Source organism: Manis javanica, chromosome 3 (genome assembly GCF_040802235.1).
Source record: "Manis javanica isolate MJ-LG chromosome 3, MJ_LKY, whole genome shotgun sequence".
Taxonomy (NCBI): Eukaryota; Metazoa; Chordata; class Mammalia; order Pholidota; family Manidae; genus Manis; species Manis javanica.
The window spans coordinates 96323951-96334740 of NC_133158.1; the positions used below are offsets into that span (position 1 = coordinate 96323951).

Below are 10790 nucleotides of genomic sequence, written 5' to 3' on the forward strand. Positions count from 1 at the left end.
GACTAGGAAATAAATGGAGTAATTAATGGAACATAAGGGTTATTTTAGTAAGGTCTGTTCATGCAAACTTGTCATAGTGTTGATTGTTCTTGCTGATTTAGGGTGTGGGGGGCATGGGGAAGGGGGCAACACTTTCTCGAAGGGAAATTTATGCCCTGCTCTGCTTTTAGGCAGGTAAGAGGAGGGCAGAGAATGTTTTCTGCATCCATTGATCATTAATTGCTTTAGGCTCAAAATAACCCTTATACCAAAGTGGCATATTTTGGGGTGACATATTATGATCACTTTTATTACCAAAGATCTTAAAGCAGTGATTCTCTAACCTTTTTGTCTCAGGCTTTTATACTGTTAATATTTATTGAGAATAAACAGATCTCTGATTTATGTGGGTTATATTTATCAATATTTATAGTATTAGAAGTTAAAACTGAACAAAACAAGTGTTAATTAATTCATTTAAAATAATAAACCCATGTATATTGCCTTATTTTATGAAAATAACTCTATTTTAAAAAATAGTGAGAAATGCCTTCTTTCACATTTTTGCAAATGTCTTTAATGTTTGACTTTATAGGAGTGAACCAAATTCTCACATCTGCTTCTGCATTCAATTTGTTGTGACATAGAAAAAATTATGCTGCAATAGAATACTATGTCTATAACATATCTGTCCACTTTCTCAGATTCTGATTCTGTGGGAAATATTTACCATTCTCTAGGCAGTTGTAGGTAGCTGAAAGAGGTACAAATGCTATCTTTTCTGGTAGAGGTTCAAATGTTTGTTCCTGAATTCTGTGGAAGAAATAGTTTTGCCTCCATTTGCAATTAATTTCAATAATCCTTTACTCCATATCAATGTTGACTGTTTTGACTTTTCCTCTGAACCAGTTTCCTCATACCTTTGGTTCTTTCAGTGAATGAGTAGAATAAAATCTTAAATGCATGATCATTTCATATTCAAAGGAGAGTAGTACTTTCACCTTTTAAAAAGTATATTTAAACAGTGAAATCACTTGTTATATAGGTTTGTACATTCTTGAGAGAATGAGAGTGAAAAAGAAAAGTAATTTTTTGGTATTAACAAGAGTGTCGTTTTAAACTTGCAGACCCCAAAAAGATCTTAGAGACCCAAAGAGAGCTCAGAATCATATTTTGAGAACTACTACTTCACAAGTTTGAGAAGAGCAGTCTCGTTTATCACAGCCAACACAAAGATTTCCCAAAATGATGTGAGAAATCCAAATCAGTCTAATAGAAAAGTTTAAAGAAACTGAATAATGCATTTGGCAAAAAAAATTTAAGAGAACATGATATATTATTATTCAAATATTTAAGAGACAACATAGAAGACTGACATCTTTCATACAAAGGTGGAGTTTGATTTCTTTTCCCTTTGAATTCAGAGGATATTGAGTTATTTGCTTATCATGAATAGATTGAGGAGTAAGTGACACTGAATGACTTACACAGCTAGGTCATACAAGGTCATACAAGCTTGCCAGATCATCTCCTTAGACATCATTCTTGGGACCTAGCCACTATGTTGTGAGGAAAAAAGGAAGCTCATTCATGTGGAAAGACCACATGTAATGTTCTGGCTACCAGCTCAGGCTAAGGTCTAAATCAACAGTAACATGAACCACTAGACAGACATCTGAGAGAACACACTTCAGCATCAGTTTTGAACCCCTCCAGCTGAAGCCAAGTAGAACAGAGACAAGCTGATGACTGTGAAGTTCTGACCAATGTGCAAATCCATGATCAAGATTATATTGTTTTAGCCACTAAGATTTGTGGGTAACTTGGTATGAAGCAAGAAATATCCAGAACAATGAACATTACTTCTTGAAGGGTTATCACTAAATTTTTAGTGACAGTTACATGGAGACCAATTTTGGTTGACTATATGAAAGATTCTTACAATAAAAATATATTTAAAAAATAGTCATAGAATGAATATGTTTAATATTGGTAGAATTTTGCCTTAAGATAACCATGTTCATTCTTTTATTTTCCAGATAAGGAAATATGAACACAGCAAGGTTAACTATTTCATTCCTCTTCTCTTTAATGGCTCAGTGAGAGCTAGAACCAAGGACTCCTGAATCTTAATCAACTTTGTTTTCCACTACACCATCTTCACTAGGAAGTCTTAGTTTTGCTACCTCTGTAGCTCTTTAAAGAGCAGTACTTCCCACTTGTCAGGAGTGTAGTATAAAGGAGTATGAAGATGGTTGGGCCTTTTGACTGGATGATATACAAAGATTTTCAAAACTAAGGTGTTATACTTCTATATCCTAAAAAGACATATGTTTGTAGACTTACAGGAAGTAAGTATCATTCCTATGGCACACCATGTAAAACTTTCTGTAGCCCTGTCTCTCAGACTAGTAAGTCATGTTTTTTAAATAATTTTAAATATTATAGCATCTCAGTGGTTATTTATCCTTCAAAGATCCTGAAAATTGCATCATGCATTTATGTACTCACTCTGCATGAGTACCTAATCATTTATGATTCATTTCCTCTGGTATTTACTAAGAGCCCAGATGAGCTCTTGTTTAATACATTTAGTACACTAAGGCTATTAATTTCATCCCATCCATCCTAAATTCTTCCACTTTTTCATCTTATTCAACTTTTATACATATTCACTTTTCCTTTAAGCTGATTTTTACATGTTCGAGAAAGATAATAATTATATTGCTATTTTCATTAAATCATAGATCAATTACTAGAAAACACTGAAAGGAGTAGAATGGAAATATATCATTTCATAGAAAGATGTAGGGATTTTTTTTTTTACAAGGCTACATTCATGAACTGAAAATATTTAAACTGTTACTAAGTGGAACAAATGATTTATTTTTCCATTATTGTAGCTAAAGTATATGAATTGTTTAAGGGGAAAAAATCGAAGCAAATATTTTCCAGAAGAAAGAGCATTCCAGTGTTAACTGCTATTTCTATATAAAATTTTGAGGGAAGCAATCCCAGGTAGTGATTGACAGGGAAAATCTGTGAACAGACTGGCTGGGTTCATATCTCACTGAGTCCATTTCTTCATTGTCTTACCTAGGATGAGTTACAAACCTCCTTCTACTTTCTTCTTCTGTAAATGGGGATGATCATAATTGTACCAACTTCATAGGAATGTCACAGTGAATAAAGCAGTTACTATTTCAAACAGTACTTAGAACAATGCTTTGCCATATGGTTTGTGCTGTTATAGGCTTTTATTGATGAAAATATGGTCATGTATAATGCTTTGGGTATTCTCTTATTTCTTGTGACTCATCACAAAGTTCAGTGTTGTAGATTTACGTGACATTTTCTTTGGAAATTGTTGAGTAAATGGCTATAGAATTAATTTAGGAATAACAGTAATCTTATTTTTCTTTCTATTTCAAATCCTCTAAAATTTTGGAACTCAGATAGTTTACCACCATCACAGAACTATGTAAACTTAATCTATACTGTCCATTTGATTTTAATGTAGTTCAATTTAACGTTCACTTTGGGATTTTTGCTTTGGAGATCTTATGAAACTTTTTTTCGCTCCAGGGGTGGAGATATGCTCCTAAATTTTCACTACACTTCTAATATTACCTTTCATTCATGTGTCATCCATCTGAATTTAAATATTTTGTGTGGTGTAAAGTAGTCATCTTATTTTCTATTATCCATATAATTAACCAGTTCTAATTATATCCATATCTTACTATATATAGATTATAACTTATTATAACCATATAATTCATTCTCCCAACACCATATATTAAGTCATCCATATAAGAAAGTGTCTATATCTTTATCACATAACAAGTGTCTATTTGACCTTGAGTCTATATCTGAACTCTTGAATGTAATCCATTGGTCTGCTTCTTTTTCTTTTCCTGTGCCTTGCCACACTTTTTACTTTTATAAATTTACTAAGCAATATGTAACACATAGGACGGTGAACTACCAAACTATAGAGTGTAATGAGAAACCCCTTCTAAAACAAACACAAGTAAAAGAAATGCACCCACTGAGAAGTGAAAAAAGGCAAGAACAAAGTGGGTGAATGTAAAGCAATAATCAGCAAACATTAGTCCTGAAATGGAAAGCTTATTAATTCTCCAAGTGAAACTATTGTTAGAATTACAAGCCTAAGCTACATGAGACTGACCGCATGTGACATTTCAGACAGCTGTTTTAGTCCATTTATAATCTATTTAAGATACTAGCTTAAATTACCAATGCAAAACTTGATCATTAGCAGTAAACCCTGAAGAATTAGACATTATAACATGGAAATTTTCAATGTGTCCAGGATGCCCTTGTGTCACGCTGACAGGTGGACTATGTAGAGCATGTCATCCTCACCTTTCTCAGGCTGGGTTGTAGACATGCGATAAGAAAGGGGGTGAATGAAGACTTTGACAAAAGGAACTAAATCACTTTAAAAATGTAAATAACCAAAAAGCTGCTTCAAATTTGACACATTTTTGTCTATACCCTGTTATCTCCAGAAAACATTTTGAAATGTACCCTTTTAATTTGGCTGTTAATATTATAGTCATCTTTTATCCTAAACTTTCTTAAAAATTCTGGAGGATTTGAGGAAGACCAATTAATCAATGTCAGAGTGGATAATGATTTATGACCAGAGTAAAAATAAGAATGTGTATGTTCAATATGTTCCCATTCCCACTGTTGACCAGATTTTTTTTTCTTTTTTCTTGGAATGATTCCAAACATCTTGTTGGCAAAGAGGGTGTATTTTTTGAGACAGCAAAGTTGTTTACTGAGCCACTGACTTCAATCAGCATCAGTAACTCTTGCAGTACAAGGAAAATTGGAAAGAAAAAGGCTTAGTGTAAATCTTTGAATATGGAGTAATCCATTAGCTGGTTCAGCAAGTTACAGAAAGGGGCTCAGAATGTGAATACATTGTATATGGAGTGTGTTTTGTGTCTGTTCCTTTTGAAATATATGGGCTAGTCACTTGTTTTCCAAGCATTTTTATTATGGTACCACATTTGTACCCAGATATTTTGATAGTATTGCTGGCATAGCACTCTGAGCCAAAATAAAAGATGCATGTAGATAGATTTTTTTCCCCCCGAGTTATTCTACTTTTACCCTTCAAGATACCTGGTTCAAATACTCAATCATATTTTATTACCTTTGTTTCCAAATCATAAATTATTTCACAAATACCACATTATTGAATAAGATAGTATCTTAGTCCTTTGGTGAGTAATAGTACCTTTGTACTGCTGGGATTTATGATACTCTTTTCAGCAACAGCTACTGTAGGATGGTGAAATGAACAGTAATAAAGTTGGCAGGCTGAAAGCTGCTATGTGTGTCTAATGTCTGAAAAAGTCTGCTTTTATGCAAATACAAATTGGCTGTGAAGCTTGTAATTCTGGAATCCAAACAGCTAGCATGTGTCCTCTGTATGACCCAATGTGATTTGAAAGACAGAGTGGAGACAACGGGTGGAGAGGGCAAGGATGGAGGAGGAAAATATTAATGTTATTTGTAGATATTTGTTAAAGGTCACTGCCTTTTAAAGAAAGAGATTCAGCAATGGAGCTGCTGCTAAATTACCATCTTAAAAATGAAAGAATAGAGAACTGTTGTTATTATTTTTCTATAGCAACAATAAGGGCTAATTAATATCTAACACTGCCTTTGGTATCAAGTAAATAGATGATTTTATTTTATCAAGGGGTGTGAATACTAACAGTGCTCCTTTTGTGAGAAGTAATATCAAAGGACAGGAGGAGAGCTGTGCCTGATGGCTCTGACCTGTAAAAAAGGTCTGTTGCAATCTGAGAGTTGATACCAAAGGATTTGAACCACACTAAAGAGGTTACTTGGCCCCCATTAACAGCTGATGTAAGAATCACAAACTATCTCTTTATATATTTCTGTACTGGATAGATAGTGTTTCGCCTGTCCAGTACTCTCCATCTTCTAGAACTCCCTTTAATCTATTAACGGTTCTCTCAGTAAAGGCCATGTTTCTATGACTCCATCTCCTAAGCACCAACATTGGCCCAATGAAGGGGAAAACCTGACCAAAGCTGGTAAAAATTGAGTTCTCTGATTCCTGGCTGAAGTCATTGGTCCAGGCTTGGGAACTTGCCCATACCAGATTAATAAGGATTAAGTCTGTCTGCAAGATGTAAAACCTTAAGATGAAAAACACAGAAAAATGTAAAAACCATGGTTTTTACTATAAAGAGGAAAACTTTATAATTTATGTATACTGAGTAAAATAATATAGACAAATGGTAGCTCAGTTAATATATGGAGTCCTTCAAGCTCTGTCTCTACTTGTTCCTAAACCCCAACTGCACCTCTAACTTTCTTGAGCTAAAATAATCTCCATTTTGTCTAATTAATTCACCCTGGGATTTGACACTTGCAACCAGGAACCCTGACTAATATACTTGCCAAGGTCAGTGATTGTCAGGTATCCTGGAGAGGATTGTTGCATACTAACTGGTGTTAATAAAAATATAAAAAGTGGTGTATATGAAAAATAGCCGTACTAGATTTGTGTCTAGAATTGACCCAAATTTATTTTTTAAAAACGCATTTACATAAACGATATTTCAAGGGTTAAATAATGCTAAAGAGCTTTTAATAGTTAAGTGACACAAATTAACACAGGCTCAATTTTAATCCTTTTATACATCAAATAGAAAATATTAAATCATTCATCACTCTTTTTATTCTAGCTCACCAAAACCTTTGTAGATTTTCTATATATAATAGTGCAAACTTAAATAACCACTAAGTAAAAACAAATATGACAAGTTAAAAATGGAGAGAGTCAAATTGCTGATCTCTTCGCAGAGCAAGTTCTGTGGCATTTTTCCCTGCTCTTGCTCAGATTCACTGATACAGCTGCTACCATGTAGCAAGCAGTGAAGACAAAACTCATAGTCTAGTGGATGAATGGAATAATGAAATCAAACAGCACAGAGAGAGATTAGAGAAGAACACTTACCTATCAGGGTTATATTGTGAAAATGAAAGGAATTCAGATTCAGAAAAGTGTCTTGAGAAGAGAAGGTATTAAATGTACGCTAGGTCAGGTGAAGCCTTCCACCCTCCCAGTGCCACTCATCATATGTGTGTCGATTTGGAATCTTTATACACACTGTGGTCCTTTGTTTCCTGTTCTCTCTCTTCTTCAACTCTTTATAGACAGACCCACTGATATCCCATATGCAGATTCAGCCTATCCAATTTTCCTGAATTAATTCCAACTGACCCAGAATATATTTCCACAGCAGCCATACCACCCTCTCCTTAATTCCAACCTAACCCAATGGGGCTTTGAATTGTTACATTCCTACACTTATCATTAAGGGTCCAGGCATTATTTATCTCCCAAGTGTCCCTTGCTGTTGATTTCTGTAAAACAGGTACAGTGCTATATATCCTGTGGGACTACTATGATTATTAATTTTAAAAATGGAGAGAAAATTCTTAGGCAAATGACTCTCATTCAATATCTGTATTTATTATTTTTACTTGTGATAGCTAGACTTATGGTCTTCTTCCTATTGTCATTACTATTATTTGCAGGCATTATCTTCCAGGAACTAATGATGGGTGCCTCTGTATCATCCAAAATAATGTTCTAGTCCTTGCATCAATTTTCAGGATTGATAGTCCTGTTATATTCCCCCACCTTAGTCCATTAGTCCAACAATTCATTTGTTCAGTTAATATTTTTCAAAAAGAAGCAGGAAAATGGAGGCTTAGGTTAAAGATAAGAAATGAGGCAATGGGGTTGTTAACCAGTTAAGCCTTGAGCGAGAAGGATGTAAACAGGATGGTTATAGCCACACATAATAATAAAGAAAAGAGTCTTTATTCCTGAAATGGAGTAAAAAGAACCAAAGGAAAGAGGTCAGAGTATTTTACTAGATTTTCCAAGCAAATAATTATAACCCCTGTCCTTGAGAAGTATATTATATAGGAAGAAAGATTACATATAAAACATATAAACATACAGTGTAATACATGGCCCAAGTAGTATATATGTAAGAATAGTAACACTAACAGCTAATATTTATGAACATGTATTATATGTGAAGCACCCTTCCCAGTCCAGTGGGGACCTGGAGCTGCTCTTATCTGCAAATGTGAGTCAATCTGGCATATATATATTCAGCTCCACTTTCAGTGATGTCATGGACCTACGAACCATGTCCTTTTTTTTTTATTAACCTGGAGATCTGGTGGTTAAACACTTACCAGACTACCACAGCCTAAATAATTCAAGCCCATCATTTTATTGTCTCATTTCTGACTTAGTCCCACAATGAAAGTATTAGTATTAGCCCTTTTTTTTTTTTACAGATGAGTTGTTTCAAAGTTTTCATGATTTACCTAAACAAGTTACTGTTCAAGCCAAATTTTGAATTCATTCTAATTCCAGAGTCTGCAACTCTAAACATAATAGAGCCAAGGATGGCTAGGTATGGAGGTGTGACCTTACCTAAAAAGTTTCACAAAAGATGTGTTGAATTTTGTGTTGAACAGGAATAAGAATGAGCTGCAAAAATATGGGGAAGTTTAGATGCTGGGTGTTCTATTTCTGATTTTGCTGTAAATGAGAAAGGAGCAGGAAAGAAGAAATATCTTACTTAGATTTTTTCGCACTATATGATTGATCTACTTTTAGCTTTTCTCCAGTTGCATTACCATGCATTAAAAAGCTCTGTTTCTATCTTCTTCCCTCTAACTAATTGGAAGAAAGTAATTCCTTTCTTCCAATTATCCAGGCCAATATCTTGGGGTTAATCTTAACATTTTTCTTTCCTTCAGGTGCCCATTCAGTTAATCAACAAATATGAACTCTACTTTGAAGACCTACCTGGATTCTAACCACTTTCTACAGATCTCCAGTGCTGTGACCCTCACCCAGCTATTATCATGCCTTACCTACAATAGTCTCCTCACTAGCCTCCTTGATTCCATTCTTGTCCTGTAGAAATTTTGCTTCACAAAATATCCAATAAAGTAAAATCATGTCATTCCTCTGCTTAAAAATCTGTAATGGCATTCTGTCTCCCCCAGAAAAAAATCCTAAATACTTACAATGGTTAGGTTTCAGCAGAACCACACTGGCTGAGCTATTTGAACTAGAACAATGTAAGAAGACCAAATTTCTTCTATATAACTGGAGCAATGAGAAGTATGTCTAAAATTCAAGGGAAGGTGTACTGAGAATGGAAGAAGGCCAAGCATAGATGAAGTAAGCAAAATCCTACAAACAGTAATCTCAGCTCAATCTTAAAAGGCTAACCTATAGAAAGAATATATCACTCCTTTAAAGTTGTCTGGATTAAGGTGTAAAAGCATTGAGAATTTATACCTTGACATTATATTGTGAAAATGAAAGGAATTCAGATTCAGGAAAGTGTCTTGGAAAGAGAAGGTATTAAATGTAATTAATGACCATAATAATTGTTAAAAATTTGTGCCTCAAGGAGCCTAAGTTCTAAGTCATTTCTCACTCAATTTGTGCAAGTAGAGAGAGTTAACATTCTAGGTACAACCCTATGAGAAAGAGATGCAGACTTTAGCTATTGGAATCAGAGTGAATTAAATTGGCAAAGTGATCTCAGGGAATGTATATGATGCACAGACAGTATCTGCTACAATCCACCCACTTCAACAGAGAGATACATTCATCCTTCACATTAAGTTTACTGTACTGATTCTTTCGGGTGGTGCCTGGTAACATTTCTAGAGAAAATGAAGACTCAAAAGAAAGATTATCAGGTTAAGCTATGGCCTCTAATGCTGTAGGTAATCCTAAAGTTTAGATAACATTCATCATCTGTCACCTTTCTCTCACCATTGGCCAACTCTTCTGCTACTTGAGGTTAGTTAAATGATGGATGACTTTACCTGACTTGAATTCTATTTCCTCACAATGATCAGATCCAATTGCCACTGCCAACATGGTGACATTGTCTGCTGTTTTGCTGTCATGAGATGCTCAAAATGGCCAGGTAATGATCATAATTTTAAAACTCTACACTCAACAAATTTAAAATTGCAAGGACAAGAAGCACAAGGGTTACTAGGAATGATGGTTAGCAGGGTCACTTCCACTTCTGCCCTATCATTTCTGGACTCTTACACTCCAGTTATCAAGGTTACAAGACAGACAGCAATCAGCTAAAGATATATACTATTGCCAGAAGCCATTCTCCAAACAAGCAAGGTATCATTTGCAAGTTGGAACTTTAGCCATGGCCTTGAGTGGTCACTGAAGTATTGTATCAGGCTGGCAGGCCCTGGGTGGGATGGAAATAGTTGGTCCAGTGACACTTTGGGCCATTCTCAATATTATAATTACTTTTTGCAAAATGTGTCCTTTGCTTTGAAGAACTATTATATAGGATGAAATGGTGATAAATCAGATGTACTCTAAGCCTTTAATACTGACCAAGATAGTAAGGTCAGGAAAAGAAAAACACATACCAGAATATCTGTCAATCACTGCCCCATTCCTGGGTGTATGGGGTCTCGTGTCATCAACTTGCCATGAAGAGCCCAGCATCAAACTCTTGTTACCAACAAGTCCGATATTTGGCAGTAAGAGTAGCTATATCAGACTTGTTAGAATAAGCTGACGATATTGAATTCATGTATAGCCACCATCTCTTTTACCATGGCTATGTACAGGCCTGTTACGTAAGCACTGGCACAAATGTGTACAGAGGATCACTGTCATATGCTGGATGAGTCACCATGTCCAT

General features: G+C 35.0%; 1 long non-coding RNA gene across 1 annotated transcript in view; it reads left to right on the plus strand.

Moving 5' to 3' along the window:
* The window catches only part of LOC140848180 (uncharacterized), a 59455-nt gene extending 50402 nt beyond the window's left edge, over positions 1-9053 (plus strand). Inside the window, exon 3 of the long non-coding RNA XR_012128732.1 lies at positions 8845-9053. This is a non-coding gene — a long non-coding RNA (uncharacterized lncRNA). The remainder of the gene's footprint in view (positions 1-8844) is intronic.
* The last annotated feature ends 1737 nt before the right edge of the window (positions 9054-10790 follow it).